Below are 7,522 nucleotides of genomic sequence, written 5' to 3' on the forward strand. Positions count from 1 at the left end.
CATGTTCCTTCACAAGTAAAACAAAAGACCACTATAAAGAGAGAGTGAAGTCCCTGTTTCCAACCTCTCTCTCTCTCCCCCCACCCTCCCCCCTTCCCTCTGGCTATCTGTAAGCCACAATCTGGTATTATTGCTCAGTGTGCAGATTCCATCTACCCAGGACACACACACACACACACACACACACACACACACACACACCATGTGCAGGGCATGCTGATTGGCTATGTGGGTGGCTCATGGCTATGAAGATGCATGCCATGACGAGCCACTGCCACATCAGGTCCAGGTGGGTACCTGTGATGTCCCAAACAGCCAATTTGGGGAAGCTCAGCTGTTCAGCTCTGCTTGGGAGTCTTCAGCAGCTGGGGAGCCTGCAGGGCACTCTGGGAGGCATGTGAGAGCCCCCTGACCTGCTTCACTCGGGCCGTGCAAGCAGGTTTCCCTCCCCCAACGTGTGCTCTGCTTCCTCCCAACCTAAACAGGGGCGCTTAGACGAAAGCTCAAAAGTTAGAGCACTGCCACTGCAGGCTTCTTGAATATCTGTACTTAGCCTCTGTTCCTGAATTTCCCAGCTATAACTTGAGACAGTATTATTAACGTATCTCACTGGAATGTTGTAACAATAAGTATCTTAAAGTATAGTGAGTCACTCAGATGCTATGGTAAAGGGGATAATATAAGAATATAAAATATGTTCTAGGATCAGACCAAGACACAACTTTTAATTGATACTTTTCCAGCTAGAAATATAGAATAAGGACTGTTCATTTAGTCTGTGCAATCTCTAACTATATAAGGGTGTGTGTGTGTGTGTGTGTGTAATATCATAACAGAGATACTGCTGTGTGTGCCATAAACTCTAAACTTAGTAATACATAATGCAAAGGCATGCTTTCTCACTTTATTTCTGTATCTGGAAAGTTTCAGCACTGGCACCATATCAATATTTATTAATGCATTGTGAACTAGAACCTGTGATTATTACTCATACTATCTCATACTTTACAAGCTTCAACTCAGAAGAATAAAACCACATCTGCTTTTGCTCTTCCCATATTTTATTCAATGTTTTAACAGCTTTGCCGTAAATATCTCATCCATTACGATTCAGTTGTGACTGTATCAACTTCACATCTCCTGTTTTATTGCTGTCATTATAGTTAAACAACGCACTGTTAATTCTGTTAACTAACAAGTTCATTGTTCTCAGTAGTCAGCAATCTCCATTTGTTGAGTCCACAGTGCTATTGGTTGTAAATCAAAACCAGGGACTGATTGAAGCATTTCCCTTCATTTGGAAAATGACTATATGTTCTGTATAAAGGCTGCTTAATAAAAAGCTATTTATGATGCCAGGTAATGCTGATTACAGGGTAATACTGATTTAGTGAGAGCAAAAATACTGGCATCTGCTCACTGTAAGTCCTGCCACAGCATCCAGATGAAAGAAATGTGGTTATACTCTAGGTTGGTGAGGACTGCTCAATAAAACCAGGACCATTAAAATGAAGGTGAAGGACCTCTACAGGGAAATATAATCTGTTTCAAAGTGGCTGACAGGTTCATGAGGATAGCATACTGGTTTTGAGATATGGTTATGGAGGGGTCAGGAGAAACTTTAGGGTAAGTGGTTTCAAAGAGGAAATCAAGTTAGGGAGAAGCTAGGGGAGAGGAACTCCAAGCAATGACTATAGACAGCGCATTCAATGAGCTTAATGGAAAAGGGAGATAGGGCAATACATGATTCAGACATTTTCTCTGTTCCCTTTAAGGTGGGAGAGAAAGTTTTATTGCAAGGAGAAGGAACCAAAATAGAACAAGAAGTTAAACCAGAATAAGGGCAGGGATGAGGGTGAGCACTAGGGGAATCAGGAAATGGAGTGAGAATGGATGACTAGGGAAAGAGGTGAGAGGAGAGCAGACAAGAACCTTCTGCATCTGTGATGAGGAGGAGGAGGAAGAGAAAAGATTTGTAAGAGGCAGAAGGGGGCTAGGGAAAGCAAGAAAAGGGAGGGAGAAGGCCAGATGGTATTTTTGTCAAATTTCTCTTGGAACAAATTAGCAAGATCATATGCAGAGAAAGAAGTGGAGGTAGATGAAAGGGAAAGTTTGAGGAGTGAGTCAAAACTAGAGAAGTGGCAGCCAGGATTGTGGATGAGGGCTTGAATTAAATTGGAGAAATACAAGTTGTTTAGTTAGTCAGATGGGAAAAAAGGAATACATTTGCAATGTAGAATATTAACTTGGACATTGGATTGCTCTGCAGCCTAAGAGGGGGATCAAGAAGAGCATATATCAGGCCTGATCCAGGACTAGGGAACATGAGGAAGTTGCAATGAGAAAGAGGGACAGGGGAGTCAAGGGTGGAGAGGAGAGAAGCCTGGAGAGAATCAACCAATATATCCCAGGTAAGAGAAAGGAGAAGGCAATGAGGAGAGGCCCCAGATGAGAAGCCATGAAGCTAATAGACTGGAGGTGAGAGGGTCTTGGAGTTGATGTTGAATGAGACCAGGTAATGGTTGAAATCAGGGAAACCAACAGCAAATAGAGAGGAGAAAAAGAGGAGCTGAAATTAGAGACAGTTGCAGGTGCAGATGAGCTGGATAGAAAATGATAGCAACTTGAAAGGCAGAAGATGGTGGTTGGAATTAATGTGGAAAGGGGTGGGGGGTGTAATTATGTGTTCGGGGTGCGAGCCAGGCTGTGGCTATAGCCCCGGTGGGTTCTATCCCCTGGTGTTAGTTTAGCGAGAGGGAGAGGTAGACTCGTAATGATTCCAAGGAAAACTTTTATTTGGTTTCTTACTTATGCCCCACGGTGTAGATGTGGTTGTGCAGGCAGTTACGCTTAGTTCAGTCCCGAACAACGACAAATAAAGTTTCTCACTTGTGCACCACCGGTGTTAATGTGGCTGCACGGGCGGATTCCGTCCCGGTTCAGGTGAGAGACGAAAGGAAGAAAACAACAAAACGCTGGATCTTGGTTCGGGTAGGGGATAATCGATAATCGAGCATCCGCCCCATTCCAATGGAACGGATGTAAGGTAAACCGATGGCTCTCGGGTCAGGTGAGGGCAAAAACAATAAACTGCTGGACTTCCCAAGAACCAAAACAAGCTGATCGGCAAACAAACAGTTTTATGGAGACAGAAGAAGCCATGGGAAGCTGGCCAGGTCTACCCACTTAGCGGTGGAAGCTCCGGCTTCTGCTCCTGCTAGCTGACTAAGAGCGATGGATGCTGCGCGCTGCTCTGCTGTTCTCCCTGCTCTGCTGGGTGGAAAATTCCGCCCCAGTCTTTATAGGCCAGATGACAAGCCTAATTTCAAGCCCCCCCCCCATTGATTGCAGGGTTTTTCACAGGGGATGGGGCTTCCCCAGCACATGGCCAGGGGCCATGCAGACAGGGTCTCCCAGCACATGGCCAAGGGCCATGCAGGTCTTTCCCAGATCAAGAGGAGAGTGCTTGGTGGCACCTGTTGCCAGGCAAAGCTGGCAGAGTCCAGCTTGGAGTGTGACATTATGGAGGGAGAACTAAGGTTGGGACACCCTGCAAGTGAGTTCCAGAGGAATGTCATCTCTTTTCAGGAAGTTGGAAAGCCTTGTGCGCCCCACCCCTCCAACTGAGATAATATTGTGTCAACTTCTTTCATTATTTGCATTCAGTTCTAGCTCTAATGGTCACTGCTCCTACTTGAAGTAAGAAAGCTACACTACACTTGTCTACTTCCTTAGGCAATAGCCTCCCTTGGCAGGGGGGGTGAGGATGGAAGTAACCTAATGATGATAATGCCTCTCTGGTTCAGGACTTCTGGGAAATGTTCTTTGTGCCATAAGAAAAAAAAAAGATTTAAAGTACTGAAATGCATTGTGATTAAACAGCACTGTCCATTCCAGAACAATGAATCAAACTCTTGTTCTCACTTCTTAAATACCAAGGTGATAGGCTCTCTATAAAAGCCTCACAAAGCGGGTGGAGTGGTCTGGTCCCTCCAGTCCATGGGAAATGTTTAGAACTATTATTACTTCAAAAACTCCACGGGATTTACTGCTTCTCAGAGCCAAATTGCCCATGAGGTCTCTGTGCCCACAGTGACCTTTGCCAGCTCTCCCTTTGACAAAACACTCAGGCTGATCTTTGCTCACCCAGTTCTTTTATGTCTGTGATCAAATTCTTTACCTTGGGAGCTTCCAACAGTGATTATCCTCTGTCCTAGCAAGTGCCATTGCCAATGTGCTTCAACAAAGGGATGTTTATTTGCCACTAAAAAGGAAGGGAAATCAAGAATAAAGCAAAGTTAAGGGGAAGGGGAATGGAAATGGCTCCTAGTTAGCACAACGTTGTGATGTGCCTAAATGCAGAAGCCAAATCACATCATTTAAAATATCTTCATTAAATGGGATTAAACATCTGTATAGTTTTAAGAAACATTTGTTTCCGTACCAGCCCTACTCTTACTCTAAGCCTGCAGTGTTATCGATGCATAGGCATCACTGGGAATGTTCCTCTGGGCAGGAGGGTAACTTCCTTGTCAGCTGCTTTGGAGGAGTCAAGCCTTCACCCGTTCTTCCTGCATGAGGAGAGTTGTCAGCAAACATGTGGGAAGTGGCAGGCTAGTCCCTGGGCAGAAAGCAGCTATGGAGGGCCTTTATACCCCCTTAATCCCTGGTGCCAGCATGCAAGATGGGTCACAGAATGCTACTAAGCACTAAGCAGTAATCAATAATAATACAAATCAGTTCTCCTGCATCCAAGAATTATGCACCTACCCTTAGACGTGACGATAACTGAAATCTGGTGAAATGCCCTAGCTTGGGCCATTTCAGATGGACTTTTGTGCAAAAAATAGAAGCTGCCCTTTTAAGGATCTGTGAGCCAATTGATTTCACAATGTAAGTAAGCCTGTCTGCTTCAGAGAAATATGTAGTCATTAGCTCTAATTTTTTTTATACATAATTCCTAAAGGAAAATATACCTTGCTTGTGATTTGAAAGCTGTCTCTTGAGACATCTTGGATGCCTGGTATCATTTGAATTCCTAACAGTCCTTAACTGAGCGCCTGGCTGTTAAAAATCATTTAAAATGAATTGAATGAAATTCACAAATGTTTTGTGCCAACATAAGATGAATTCACAGGAAATAGGCTTCAAATCCAGTTGTGGGGCTTTTATATATAATAAATAGGAATGGACAAATATGATTTTAATAACACAGCTCTGAGTGAGATCTTTTATTGGTCTATTATGAGTAGGAAGCATGTAATGCTTAAGCCGGATTAAGGACCTTCATAACAAGATTGAAAAATACATTTGTTGCATATGTGACATTTCCTATAGACACACAAGAGGGAGGAACCTTGAAAAGGCCACATTTTTCCCTCACATATGCAGGCATGTACAGTTTCTAATGATGTCAAGAAAGCCCTAATTCAGTCAGCAAACTTTAATATAATTGGCTGGAGTCATTGTGGGACCATTGGCGAAGGTATTTGAAGACTCATGGTGCTTGGGAGAGGTCCCAAAAGACTGAAAAAGGGCCAATGTGGTTCCAGTCTTTAAGAAGGGGACGAGGGAGGATCTAGGAAACTATAGGCCAGTTGGTTTGACCTTGATACTGGGTAAAATTTTGGAAAAAATTATCAAGAAGTCCATTTGTAAGAGATTGGCAAAAGGCATGATGCTGAAGGATAACCAAGATTTCATTGTGGGCAGGTCGTGTCTAACCAACCTCATCTCCTTCTATGATCAAGAAACAAACTGCTTAGATGTGGGAGACGCAGTTGATATCATATACTTGGATTTTAAAAAGGCCTTTGATATGGTCTCCCATGATCTTGTTATAAAAAAAAACTGGGAGATTGTGGGCTGGGGGAGTCCATGGTCAGGTGGGTTGGGAACTGGCTAAGGGGTCAAACCCAGAGAGTATTAGTGGACAGGTCTGTATCGTCTTGGCAGGAGGTGGCCAGTCTTGTCCTGCAGGATTCGGTTCTTGGCCCCATGCTGTTCAACATCTTTATCCAAGATTTAGATGAGGATGTGGAAAGCATGCTGGCCAAATGTGTGGACAATACTGAGTTATGGTGAAAAGTGATCATGCTACAGGATCCAACTGCACCTAGACAAGATGGAAAAGTGGGCAGAGTGGAAGTGGATGCAGTTCAGTAAGGATAAATGCAGAGTGCTTTCTCTAAGGATAGAAGTAACTAGTGACATGAATATGGGTTAGAAAGAGATGTCCTGGCCAGCACAATGGCAGAAAGGAACCTCGGGGTTATGGTTGATCACAGAGTGAACATGAGCTGCCAGTCTGATGCTCTAGTCAACAGAGCTAATAGCATACTGGGATGCATTAGCTAATACATCATGAGCAGGGCTAAGGAAATGATACTTCTTCTCTACTAGGTGCTGGTGAGACCCCAGCTGGAGTATTGTGTCCAGTTCTGTGTGCCGCACTTCAAAAAATGTGGAGAATCTTGAAAGAGTCCAGAGAAGGGCCACAAGAATGATTTAGGGCCTGGAGGACAAACCTTAGGAAGAAAGACGACAGGATCTGACACTGTCCAGCCTGTGGAATAGAAAACTGAGGGGGGACTTGGTGACCATCTAGAAGTATATAAGTGGTGAATATCAGGAACTGGGAGACAAGCTGTTCACTGGGGTGCCCCAGGGGAAGACAAGGAGAAATGGCCATAAACTGTTAGAGGGAGGTTTCAGGTTGGATGCAAGAAAAAAACTTAGTTACAGTAAGAGTGACCAGAATCTGGAATAGACTTCCCAAGGAGATGGTGCAGCCCCCAACCTTGGAAGTCTTCAACAGAAGACTGGACAAACACCTTAATGGGATCATTTGTTCTCAGCAGTATTCCTGCTCAAAGCAGAGGGGCTGGACTCAGTGATCTTTTGAGGTCCCTTCCGGTCCTTAATTTCTATGATTCTATGAATATTTTTATCTGAGATAAATTGATATTCCCTTTTCAACCCACTATACTATTGCCATTCTTATCGTGGGTCTACTTCTGATGGGTTTGTGCAAACCAGTAGGAGCTTCAGATGCACCAACAGGCTGGATCCAGTTTTGCTAATAGAACAGGCTCTGTTTTAGACCTCCAGAAACCAGGCAGTGTCACCTACTGTGGCATAGGACATAGAAGGCAGGGGCTTGGGGGCTGTGCTCTGGATCTACTACATGACCTTGGCCAAACACAATACATTTCTGTGTTCCAGGTTCCCCATTTGTGAAATGGGGATAAGGATGTTTAACTCTCCCTAAAGTGTTCTGAGATCAATGGATAATAAGTGCTATAAAAGATGTAGAGAATAATATCAAGAAGAGTCATAATAAGAGGGGGGCTTCTTGAATCTCTCTAGAAACTTGGACTTCAAGGCTAAGTACAGACAACCAAAAAGCCCAAGGCTGAATCAATTCAATCTTCACAGGTTATTTTAAGCTGCATAGATTGAACCAATAAGCAAGTGAATAGACATTCACTTTTGATTCTGGAAATTCAGCCACAAGACTGCA

The sequence above is a fragment of the Gavialis gangeticus genome, unplaced genomic scaffold (assembly GCF_001723915.1).
Source record: "Gavialis gangeticus isolate Ggan-Ray unplaced genomic scaffold, GavGan_comp1, whole genome shotgun sequence".
Classification (NCBI taxonomy): Eukaryota; Metazoa; Chordata; order Crocodylia; family Gavialidae; genus Gavialis; species Gavialis gangeticus.